Below are 12,744 nucleotides of genomic sequence, written 5' to 3'. Positions count from 1 at the left end.
CCACATCCACTACTTGCCTTCTTGACAAGATCCTCATCCCTTCTACTGAGTTTATCTCTTAGCCACCCTTCTAATTCCTATCCCATTCAACCATATCTACTCTGGGTTGACTTAAAGTAGCGGCCGTTGAAATGAGGTCAAAGGGAGCTTTTTTTATTTATTGGTTTGGTTTAGATTTTAAGAAGAGAGACTCGAGGGCACCTGGGTGGCTCAGTCAGCTGGGCGTCTGCCTTGGGCTCAGGTCATGATCCCAGGGTCCTGGGATGGAGTCCCTCATCAGAATCCCTGCTATGCAGGGGAACCTGCCTTTGCCTCTGCCTCTCTCTGTCTCTCAGGAATAAATAAAAAATTTTTTTTTAAATCTTTTTAAAAAAGAAGAAAGACCCGAGCAATTTTATAAACTAAACTTTCCAGTAGACAGGCAAAAATCAGCAATGCAAAAGAGATTATCTACAGAGTTAAGTTCTTGGTATCCTTTAGTTGGGTTGGGGAGAGGCTGGCCTCTGAGACCTGGGGCACTGTGACTTTCCTTCATAGCAAAGGAAGGCATAGAATATGCATACAAAAGCAGGAAAGTTAGCAAAAGTTAGGGTTTGTTTTTTTTTTTTTAATCAAGAGTTAAGTTTTACAATAATTGATGATGACATAGTATAGGGAAATGTTTTTCAAATTCGAGGTCATAACCCATTATTAGGTCATGAAATCATTTAAAAGTTTATGACCAGCTTTATTTAAAAATAGAATAGAGGGCGTCTGGGTGGCTCAGTGGGTTAAGGCCTCTGCCTTCGGCTCGGGTCTTGATCTCTGGTTCCTGGGATCAAGAGCCACGTCGGACTCTCTGTTTGGCAGGGAGCCTGTTTCCCTCTCTCTCTCTGCCTGCCTCTCTGCCTGCTTGTGATCTCTCTGTCAAATAACTAAATAGAATCTTTTAAAAAAATAAAAATAAAAATAGAATAGAGGGGCACCTGGATGACTCAACTGGTCAAGCATCTGCCTTCGGCTCAGGTTATGATCTCAGGGTCTGTTTCTCCATCCCTCTGCCCCTCTACCTGCTTATGGCCTCTCTTCTGCTTCTCTCTCTCAAATAAGTAAATAAAATCGTTATTTTTTTTTGTTTTGTTTTTGAGTAAAGCAATAAGTGAAGGCGCAGAGAAAGCTCCCAAGAGAGAGAGGGGTCCCAACAGTGTTGCCCAATAAAATCTTTTAAAAAGTAGAATAGAATAGAATTGAACATTTGAATTAATTACACTTTTGCAGGGTAAATACTATGGAAACTGTTGTGAAACTTTATTTCAGTTATTTGTACTGCCACATGTGTACTAGTCACACTGTACAACTGATTTCTTATTGAGGGCACAATAAAAAATGTTTAAAAGCCACTGGTCCAAGATGTGACCATGGGAAAAGTGGCTGATTCCTAGAACATTCTTTCTCTTCCCGATTTTTCCATGATACTCATAAATTGGTCTTGCTTTGTGGCTGATGATAGGCACCATAAAGGGCGTGAGACAGATCAACTATGCCACAGCTTCCTAAGTAGTGAACACAGCATGTGGGTTACATATGTGCCCCCAAATTAATCTGCTAGTCATCAGGGATACTCTTTTAGCTGCTTTCATATTGCCCCAAGATGACTGCCAACATCTCCCAACGCCTGCCTGCTTCCTCATTCATGGTTAGCAAGGAAGAGATAGTCTGTGTGGCAGCCTTCTCAGCAAAAATCCTGAGATCCCTTGATATGAGAAACGTTGTGGGTTTGAGGGGTAGGAAAGGAATAAACAAAACAAGATGGGATCGGGAGGGAGACAAACCATAAGAGACTCTTAATCTCACAAAACAAACTGAGGATTGCCGGGGGAGGGTGTTATGGAGAGGGTGGTTGGGTTTTGGACATTGGGGAAGGTATGTGTTATGAAGCGTGTAAACCTGGCGATTCACAGACCTGTATCCCTGGGGCTAATAAGACATTGTAAGTCAATAAAAATACAAAAAATTTTTTAAAAATCCCAAGATTCCCTCTGATTGGACTAGCTAATTCATATGACCATCCTGAACCAATCATTCTCGTCATTGACTGGCTCAGCCCCGCTCTATTCCCATGGAGTCGACTTCCTAGAAACACATGGTTCCTGGAAAGTAATGAAGTAATCAACTAATGTCCAATACTATGGACCCTAATGTGCCAAAATAAGCTGTACATTTCAGTACCATTTATGCTGGTCATTTGCCTGTTGCTCTAGCCTTTCCAGGCTCTGTTTTGTACTGGAGAGTGCTGGGCCCTGAAAACTACATTTCCCAGACGCCCTCTGCCAGCTGGCTTCCTGTCAGATTTGGCGAATGGGAAGTACAGGTGTGAAATTGCAAGCTGAAGATGGCATAGTAACAGGACAGGCAAAATCATGGTCTCTCTGCATCCACTGGAGACTTTGACAGCAGCTGGTAGTGACGGGCCCAGAGATGCTCAGCATTTCCAGCAGTGATGGGTCACTGCCACAGGCTCCTGCAGGGGTTGGTGGTACTGAAGGGTCAGCAGTGGGTACCTGCAGGCTCCAGCGACCTCTGGCAGTTCTGTTAGCAGCATCATTTCAAAAACTAAACTCCTGGTGGGGGGTGGGGGGCTGGGTGGCTCAGTGGCTCAGTGAGTTAAGTGTCTGCCTCCGGCTCAGGTCATGATCTCAGGGTCCTGAGATCAAGCCCTGCGTCGGGTTCCCTGCTTAGTGGAGAGTCTGCTTCCTCTCCCTCTGCTTCTCCTCCTTGCTTGGTTCATTCTCTCTCTTCTCCCAAATAAATTAATAAATCTTTAAAGAAAAAACAAAAACAAACCTAAGCTCCCATACTGTCAGCAGCAAATACACACTTGTCCATTTGATCTTCCAAGCCTAAGAGTGGTAGAAGCTTCCTGCAGGTGTTAATCTCAAGTCTGCCTCACCTTACCCTTCTGTTCCTTCAAGCCAACAGGTTTCTAACCAGTTCTCTGGAACAAATCCCCTCTGTTTGAAATTCCAAGCACATTTTCTGTTTTCTTGTCTTCACTTCAGCTGACATATTATTGTTTAGGCCATTGGATAGGCCAACTTCCTTGGATAATTTCCCAGTTGGGCTGTTTGGAGTTGCTGGGCTGGGTGATTGCCACAAGAAAATCACATTATGCTCTCCAGGGGACACTGGAGATGGAGTAAGGGCAGATTCTTTAGAAAGCCCAGGTGAAGCTTTCTACTCCCATTTCTTCCTCACCTATCCCTAAATATTAGAACTCACTACTGTGTCCCAGGACAACTTGAGTCCATGTTGTGATTAGAAGGAATGGGCTCATCTTGATCAGGTAGGAGTACAGCAATGCATGCTTTGGCAAGTGGCCCAAAACAGGGGGCCCAAAACAGAATAAGGACAGGGTGTCCTTGCTGCAGAGTAGAGTTTGAGAAGGGGGGATGGGCCGGAATAATTATCTCTGCTTCCTCTTTCCCAGAGGTGCTGGCAGAAGGGTGGACCTACGGTTCTCAACCTTTCCTGTCTTACCCTCCACAAAGAGCTCTGTAATCAAACCAAGAAAACTGACTCTCACTAGCATTCACTTTTGCCAGTGCGTAAGATACTGCTACTCAATGCGTACATCTAACCTGTGGATTCCTGGTGCTGCCCAAGCCACTGTGTGGTAGCCAAGTCTCTGTAGAGGCTGGAGGAGTAAGATCTGTGAATGATTCCTGGAGGACTCAAAAGGGTAGCAGTGCCAAGACCACCACTTCTCTCAGGGGTCCCTTCTTATGGCCAGCAGGGTTTTGCAAGGCAGTGTTAGGTAGGCAAGTCCTGCTTAAGCATGATCTGTGATTGCGAACTTTCTAGATCTAACTCAGCCATCTACCTGCTCTGTGATCTTGGGCAAGTCAGTTAATCAATCATGGTCTCAATATTTTCATGTACTATAAGTTCTTTTAAAATAAATAGTTTTAAGGGGGTAGATGGGATGGGAGATAAATATTATCCTCTACACTCCCCTTCTTGCTCATCCTCCCTGGGTTTCTGTGAGTATCAGACAAGCATAAAAATGCTCTGAAAAATACAAAGCACCCTACAAAGGCAAGGAAGCATTATTATCAACATAGCTGTTAGCTTAAAAAGATGGGGGCAGGGCCAAGGCTGAGAGCCAAACAGCTGGAAGGCAGGAAATCTTAACACCAAAGAAGGAAACTTTCTTTGTTCAAAATCTTTCTGGAGTGGCACTTTCTTTGGAGCAGACCTGGCACTGGACTCCTTGGAAATGCTGAAGTGGGTCCAGGAAAGTGTTAAGGGGGTAGGTAGGGCATTTAGTGGCCAAAGACACTGGAGAAACACCAGCCCTCGTTTCTCAGTTTCTTTATGATCCAACAAAGGATGCGATGGACAGGTAGGAGAGCAGTGTGGAGGCAGACTGTATCAGCTGGACTCAGGTTCAAAGTCAGATGTGTGTTGGATCCTTCCATAGGCTTGTTAACCAGGTACCAAGCTATTTTGGGAGCCAGGATGTAATGGCATTCTGTAATACTGAACTCAGCTGCCAGCAACCTAAAACCCATTCTCTCTACATGGTGTTCAAAGCAAACATTGTTCTGGAGAAGATCATAGAGATGGTCTGGTCAAACTGAGGTGCAGAGAGGGGCAGAGACTGACCAAGACAACAAGTAGAATCAGGCTCATTGGGCTACGAGGTAGAGAAATCAACCCAAACTAGCTCAGATATAAAGGATTTTCTTGTAAGGACTGGAACTGAAATGCCAGCAGGAACAAGGCAGCTGCAGGACTCACTGTTCTATTCATTCTCTCACTCCTGACACCCTCCCCCAACTCTGCACAGGGCTGCTCCTTTTGCCTTTACCCACTAACTGGTTTCTGCTGCTTCTCGGTCTCTGCTCCCTCCTATGGTGGCTTGTACATACCTCTACTGGCCAAGGCTTGCTTGTCTCTGACCTCCCTACTCTAACTCCCTCTGCTGCCTGACTGTTTCTTGCTGTTCCTTGGTTCAAGAGAGCCTCTCTAATTGGCCTGTCTCCGACTGTTGTGGTAGGCCATTAGTTAAAGGTATATGAAACTGTAAACCTTGGCTCTGGTGCTGGCCCCATTTGTTCAAGTCTAGAAGCTGAAGGGGCCAAGTGTTCTAAAGTAGGAGCTCAAGGGGCGCCTGGGTGGCTCAGTGGGTTAAAGTAGGAGCTCAATAGGGTTTGTGGTCTGGGCAACTCTTCTTCCAAGTGAATATAAGTTGGGGAGGCACTGTGCCATCACTGGGACCATGTGACTAGAGCCCAAGGCTCCAGATTTCCTGCCCAGAACTTTTTCCATAAAACTTGTCATTTCTTTTCTTTATTTATGCAGCAGACATATCTTAGTGCCCATTCATAAAGCTCTCCCTCTTCCTCCTCCTCCTCCCTATTCGAAGAACTTACCTTGTATAGTGAAGATAAAGGTAGGAGAATAATTAGAATACATGAGTGCTTTAGAAGAAGTATAAACAAACTAATAATACCTACCCCTTACCGAATACTGGTATGATCGCTGCTGATCACTTTACATACGTTTTCTCATTTAAATTTTACACCTCCCCTGGGAAGTCAGCACCACATTTTACGCAAATGGAAACTGTCTCAGAGAGCAGTTCACAGATGATAAATAGCACAGCAGGGCTCTGATGCCGAAGTCTGGTCTGTGCTATGCAGCCTTTACCATGCTGTTAGAGTGCAGAGGACCACCCTGACCATGGGAGAAGGCAGGGATGGGTGGTGAGAGCAGTCGACTTCCAGGAGCCTTGGAGCAAGAGTGAGCTTTCATCAGGCCAATGTGGGTAAGGGAAGGTCTTTGTAAACAGAGCCACGTGTATAGACATCAAGATGTGAGCACCAGAAGGGCTGGAGGGGGGGGTGTGAGCAGGGAGCAGGGCTCAGGAGCATGTTTGCAGATCCCTGAGACTGAGTGCCTCCCTAAATATGTGCCCTGGGTCCGTCTCTTGCCTGCCATTCAATCTTTAAAAAATAACTACATAAACAATTTTCTCCAGGGGCGCCTGGATGGCTCAGTCAGTTGAGCGTCTGACTTGATTTTTGCTCAGGTCATGATCTCAGGGTTGTGAGATCAAGCCCTGCAGCAGGTTCTGCACTGGGCATGGAACCTCCTTAGGATTTTTCTCTCTCCCTCCCTCTATCCCTCTGCCACTCCCCCTCCATTGAAAACAAACAAACAAACAAAAAACCCTTAAAAACCCAATCTTCTCCAGCCCAGATTCCCCATACAGTTATCTTCTTCTGCCTGACTTTCAGGTCTTGACTTGGATGTCAGTTCCCTCAGAAGCATTCTTGGTCCTCCCCTAAGCTTGCTTTTAGGCTCTGAGGTTACTTTTTTGTAATTGCTTTTGCTTTGTGAGTCTCTGCCCCAGACTGAATCCCTGAGGGCAAGGCCTGGGTCTTATTCACCTTTCCATTTGTGGTAGAGCTTTTGGCTCTTAGTAGCTGCTCAGTAAAAGATAGACTAAAGAGTAACAGCCTCCAAGGAGCCTCTGCCAAATCTTTCAGGCCACATGGATGTTTTTTTCCCTGACTCGGCGGGCCTATCAACCTCAACAATCGGAATGTTACACCTGTAGGAGAAACCCTAAAAATCATCTAGCTATCTTCTTCCTCCTACCATTTTACAGATGAGGCCCAATTCTCAGGTATTTGCCAACAATCTCCATTTTATGTCTTCGGCCACAATTTTCTCCTGAACTCCAGACCCAAGCAGCTCTTCTGCATCCCCATATCCAGGACTCCGCGTGGTGCCTATGCCTGAACAGGTCCACAGCTGGCCTGAGCACAGCTGCCAGGCCCGGTCCTCCTCCAGGCTTCCCCAACCTGGTTTAGAACATCAATGCTGGAGCCAAGATGTTGGGAACTCCCCCCACCCCCGCCACCTCCCACAGCCTCCCACCGCCAAACACACACCAAGGCCAGTTGTCTCACCCACCAAAATCACAAAATGTCTCCAAATGCTCTCCTGCCTCCTTGGTTTAAATAACCCACAGTTCTCAATGAGCACCTGCAAAGGGGACCCATTAATTCATTAACTCATTAATTAATGAATTAAGTCATTAATTCCCTGGATCTGCTCTTTCCATGTTCCAAACCGTGCTCCTCACTGCAGCAAGAGTTATGTTTAAAAAATGTTGCTTTGGGGGCACCCGGGTGGCTCAGTGGGTTAAAGCCTCTGCCATCTGCTCGGTCATGATCCCAGGATCCTGGGATCGAGCCCCGCTTCGGGCTCTCTGCTCAGCGGGGAGTCTGCTTCCTCCTCTCTCTCTCTCTCTGCCTGCTTCTCTGCCTACTTGTGATCTCTATCTGTCAAATAAATAAATAAAATCTTTAAAAAAAAAAGTTTCTTTGTGGGGCACCTGGGTGGCTCAGACAGTTGAGCATCCAACTCTCGACCTCAGCTCAGGTCTTGATCTCAGGGTCTTAACCTCAGAGCTGTGAGTTCAGGCCCTGCCTTGGGCTCCACACGGGGTGTGGAGCTTACTGAAAAAAAAAAAAATAAATAAAATAAAAGCTTGTTTATGATTTAACAACTTTACAGAAACACCTTCAATGGCTCTCTACTTTATTTTTTTTTTAAGATTTTATTTATTTGACACAGAGAGAGAGATCACAAGTAGGCAGAGAGGCAGGCAGAGAGAGGGGGGAAGCAGGCTCCCCGCTGAGCAGAGAGCCCAATGTGGGGCTCCATCCCAGGACCCTGAGATCATGACCTGAGCCAAAGGCAAAGGCTTAACCCACTGAGCTACACAGGCGCCCCTGGCTCTCTACTTTAAAGAAAATTAAATAATAATTATTGTTATTAAAGCTAACACTAATGGAAAATTTATTATGCCCCAAGACCCATTCTAAGGACTTCATATACATTAATTCATTTAGTCCTCACAACTATAAATATCCCCATGATACAGATGAGAAAACTGAGACTCAGAAGCACCTTTGGGGCTTTTTTGCATAAGCTTTTACCCTATCCTTGCTCTGACCTGGTTGATGGCTATTCAAACTTCAGATGAGGTGACTTAAGGAACATTCTAGCAGGCCCTCCTATGGCACATTTTCCAGTTTATAATTATGTATTATTTTGGTGTGGTGGTCATTTGATTGATGTCTGCCATCCCAGTAGACTCTATTTATTTATTTACAGAGGGAGTTGGGGGAGGGGCAGAGGGAGAGAGAGAGAGAGAATCTTAAGCATGCTCCCACCCAGTGCTGAGCCCAACGTGGGGCTCAATCTCACAACCCTGATATGACCCGAGCTGAAAATCAAGGGTCAGATGCTGAACTGACTGAGCCACCCAGGCACCCCCCCCAATAGACTTTAAATTCTGTTTTGCTTATTGTTGTGTCCTCAATATTTTTACACATAACAAACACTTGTTCAATATTTGTTGAATGGATCAGTGAGAAGGGTTTTCAGTGGGAGAGCAGATGTAGGACGATTCATTTTAGAAGGATTTCTCTGGAGTGAAAGTTTGAAGATGTCCAGCCCTCTAAACCAAGTCACTGTTCCCAGCTGGACTCAGGAGTGAGAGGAAGGCAGTGTGGACGAGGGTGGTGGCCATGGGGATGTGATACCAGTAAATGAACCTGGGGAATATTTAAGAGGTAGATTGGGCAGGCCCTGATAATTAACTAGATGGAGGTGAGGACAAGGGAGGAGTCAAAGGTGATTCTGAGGTTTCTGGCTTCTGCAACTGATAGGTTGAACACAGGTGAGGACCAGCTGGGAGGAAAGAAGCAGGTGGGTTTGGCAGAGTAGGTGGCCGCTAGACCAAGTCAACTGAACCATGGAAAAGTTCTCAAAATCTTTGTGCCCAAACTCCTCCGTGTCCAAACTCTACCTTGACCCTAGGTTAGTTGTCCAACATCACCTCTAACAAACCCCAGACTCAGGACAGGCTGACCACTGCTCCTCCCCCACGCTCCGTTCTTCCTCACCTAGACTTGTAAGTGTTACCCCACTCCTTCACCTCTCCCTTAAACTCCACAAGACTCATTTCAAAGACTTCTCCTTCTGCACCCCTCCTCTCTCCCTACCCCCCTTCTTGTGGTTAACAGGTCCTTGGCTGTTTCCAGGATTCACTGTGTCAGAAATGTTTCTCTCCTGTCTGACCCAATGACTATTTTTCTCAATTCTGAATCCCCAGCATCTGGGACAAAGCCTGGATGAAAGTTAACTTCAAAAAACTTTGTTTTATTGAATTCTTCCTAGACCTTGGCTTTCTTATATCAAGAGTGAGGGGCCAGGAGTCAGACTTTGAATCCTGATCCTGCCCCTTAGAACTTGGCCAAGCTACTTCTCTCTAACCCTGTTTCCTCTAATGCCAAGTGGAGCTGATAATGAAGTAGACCTATCCAGAAGAGTAACCTTGAGCAGTAAATGAAACGTTGTATGTTTAAATGTTTAGACAATGCCTGGAACATTGTTAGCTCCTTCAAAAATTTAGCTGCTATTTATTTTAAGAAAAAATTCACATGAGGCGCCTGGCTGGCTCAGTCCGTGGGGCGGGCGACTCTTGATCTCGGGGTTGTAGTTCCAGCCCCACGCTGGGTGTAGAGATTACTTAAAAATAAAATCTTAAAAAAAAAAAAAAAAAAAAATCCCGTCTTAAGATCGGAGAGCTGCAGGACCGGGAACCGAGGATTACAGTTCCCGGGATGGCCGTACGAGGGAAGTGGTGAGCAGCCTCAGGGCGGACTCTGGCTCTGCTGTGCTGAGGCACCTGCTGGGGACCCAGATGGCTGGGCTGGGATTTCCAGGGCTTCCCGGCCCCTGAACAGGTGGGCGCTGGCCGGGGCGCTGTGGGAGGAGCCTCCACGGTATGCTCTGCCCTCTCACGGCCACGGCCAGTCCCTCCTGCTAGCCCCTTTCACCGCTTGAGGGGCCGGTGAGCTAGAAGCGGCAGGAGAAGAGGAGAGCTGGGATTCATCGTTTCCAGCTTGTGATATGTCTTTCAAACTTGAGTACAATCATTTCTTCTCTATATAAGCTTTTGCAGTCAAATTAATCGATGTTTTCCCTTTGGCTTCTAGGTTTCATCATGCCTAGGTAAGCCTTTTCATCTCCAGGACCATTAAAACATTCCCTCATGCTTTCTTCTGTACGTAAAGTATATAAATATGCTTGTCACCTGGAATTTATTTTGGGGTAAGGACACGGTTTTCTCTCATTTTCTCAAATGTCTTGCCAGTTATTTCACCCATTTACCTGAAGTGCCATCTTCATCATACGCCGAATTCCTTTGCGTGGTTGGATCCAGCTCTCTTTTCCAATTTGTTCCACTGATTCGTGTAGTTCTGCTTCAATACCATGCTGCTTTAAATACATTGGCTTTATGTTTTCATATCAGGTAAGGCAGAATCTCTTTCCATTCCTTTTTCTCTAGATTTTTTTTTCCTGCACGTTTATTCTTCTATATACACTTAAGAATCAACCATCCATCCAATCCTTTGTCCCTGAAGTCCCTGAAATTATATGCAAAGTGTACATTTGCACATTTTTCTGGAAGGAAGGCCCAAGTTTTCACCAAATCTGGAAAGGGACCATGATTCTAAAGGGAGGCCCTGGTGTCCATGTCTCTGTGATAGGGTGCATGGGAAGAGCACAAGGGAATTTTGATTCCTCCCTCCTCTCCTACATCACACATCCTCACAGGCTCTGCTCTCTCCAACCTTCACCTCCATCATTCCAGCGATTTCCCTGTCCCTATCTTGTCCTTCTAATTATATCCCCCTTGCAGCTCCAGAGCAATCATCCTATGACACAGGCCTAGTCCTATGCCTGATGTAGATTAGATGATAACAAACGTTTAATTAACAGTTGAATAAAATGGAGTCCTGGCTTCACCTTTGGCTAGCTGTGGGACCCAGCTTCAGGGTCTCCACATTCTAGGGTCTCATAAAGTCTTTTTCTTCAAAGTAGGAACTTGGGCAAGTGTTTTCTTCTCTCTCTCGGCATCAATTTTCCCACCTGTAAATTGAATTTGAGTTTGTGAGTCATTTCCCCTATCTCCCACCATTTGATTTTCTTGGATCTGGTCCAGGATGGAGTACCTGGTGCCAGTGATGTCCTGCGAGGTGCCCCTAAGAGGAGGAAGGATGAAAAAGTACAGATAAAAATGGTAGCGGTGGGGGAAGCAGCCATGAGGCAAGAGTGTCCTAGGGACGTGGAGAGGCTTGAGGCGTTCTCTAGACCCCAACCCTTCCATGCTTCCACGTTTCCAAGCCAGAAACATCAGGTAGGGTCTTGTTAGCCTGGGTCCCCCTACAACCAGGCAAACCCAGACTCCCCATTCTCCTAGGTCCGCCCACCACCAGAGGCCCTACCCCCAGTGGCCCCGCCCCTCCAGTGGCCCCACCCGCCTGGCCGAGGCCCCGCCCCCACAAGGCCCCGCCTCCCTCTTCGCCTCCCGCCGGCTGGGGCTTGGGCTTTGCACCCGGCGGCGGCTGAGAACCGTGGCGGCTGCGGAGCCGGCAGCGCAGCCGGGCGGAGCGGAGCTGCCCGGCCCGGTGGCGGGCGATGCCCCCGTGAGCCTCTTTCGCCGCCCCTCCCCGCCCCGCGCCCCTACCCCCTCGGAGTCCGCCGCCCGCCTGGGACCGGGCCGCGCCCACCGCCGGGTCCGCGGGGCGGGGTCCCGGGGCAGCACCTGCCCCGCCTTGTGGAGCCGCCTCGCCCAGCAGAGACCCCTCCCTGTCTGGACCCTGGCCCCACCTCCGGGTAAGTCAGTAGGCCGCGCTCGCCTGGGAGTGGACGTGGGGAGGGGGCTGCGGAGGTCTGGGGGACCACCGGGGGGAGGGGGTTCCGGCCGTGAGGCGCCACGTAGGGATGTGAGCGTGCAGGGTTGGGGGGGTGGGGGCTCAGAGGATTAGCAGAGTGTTATATGATGGCTCAGGGTTGGGGGCTAATGTATGAGAGGGGAACGTGGGGTCTTTGCGGAAGCCTGGAAAATGGGGTAGGGGACCCCAGAGTCTTGAGTTCTTTGCTGATTCTCAGAGCACCTGGGGCCCTGGTCTTCAACAGCATTGCCTCGCATGGCATTTTTGGAAAGTGCTTAAAATCTCTCCTGGAAAGGGAGCTGGAAGGCAGCCTGCTTTCTCCCTCCTGCCTGTGCCCTGGTTGAGAAGCAGGCACTCTTTCCTCCCAATGAAACACCATTGTGATGCCCAGAGGACATCCCCTTGCCAAGCCCATGAAATAAAAGGGGAGCCATGAAATAAAAGTACTCTAGTCCTAGGGTTGGCTGAGGGGGCTTTCAGGAAGCTGGGAAAGGTAACCCGTCAATCCACGGTGGGGAGTCCAGGGTTCATGGAGGCTTGGCAGGACTCTTACTGGGGAACCTGGACACCCTTTCATTCAGGGGGAGTGTAGCTTTACTGGCTGACCTCCATGCTGCCTGGGCCCATGCCCACATCATCTTCTCTGGACAACCAAGCCCAGTATCCTGGGCTTGTAAACCCAGGGAAAGCCCATAGCTTCTGTGATCTTGAATGGAGTAGGCAATGCCATATCCAAGGCCAGAGAACAAGGGGTGCTGGCTGGCACTGCCTCTTTGGGTCTGGGGAGCCTGGGTGAATGTCGGTGTCCACCCCTAGCCCCAAGGGTCTTGTCTAGGTGTGGAGAAGAAGACTGATGCCCCTTTGGTCCTGTCCTCTGCCTATGATGCCTTTTTAAGTCTAGGGTCCTTGGGTTTGGGGCCTGAAGTGGCAGGGAGAGGGC

At 48.0% G+C, this 12,744-nt stretch overlaps 1 protein-coding gene across 1 annotated transcript in view; it reads left to right on the top strand.

The window, feature by feature from the left end:
- Nucleotides 1-11,671: 11,671 nt before the first annotated feature.
- Nucleotides 11,672-12,744, top strand: part of RIMS3 (regulating synaptic membrane exocytosis 3) — a 40,319-nt gene continuing 39,246 nt past the window's right edge. The window contains exon 1 of the mRNA XM_044237939.1: nucleotides 11,672-11,745. The gene's annotated coding sequence lies outside the window, so the exon portion shown is untranslated. The remainder of the gene's footprint in view (nucleotides 11,746-12,744) is intronic.

This window comes from Neovison vison, chromosome 2 (assembly GCF_020171115.1).
Source record: "Neovison vison isolate M4711 chromosome 2, ASM_NN_V1, whole genome shotgun sequence".
NCBI classification, from domain to species: domain Eukaryota; kingdom Metazoa; phylum Chordata; class Mammalia; order Carnivora; family Mustelidae; genus Neogale; species Neogale vison.
Note: the sequence above shows the minus strand (reverse complement) of the source record. Positions and strands in the feature narration are given on the sequence as shown.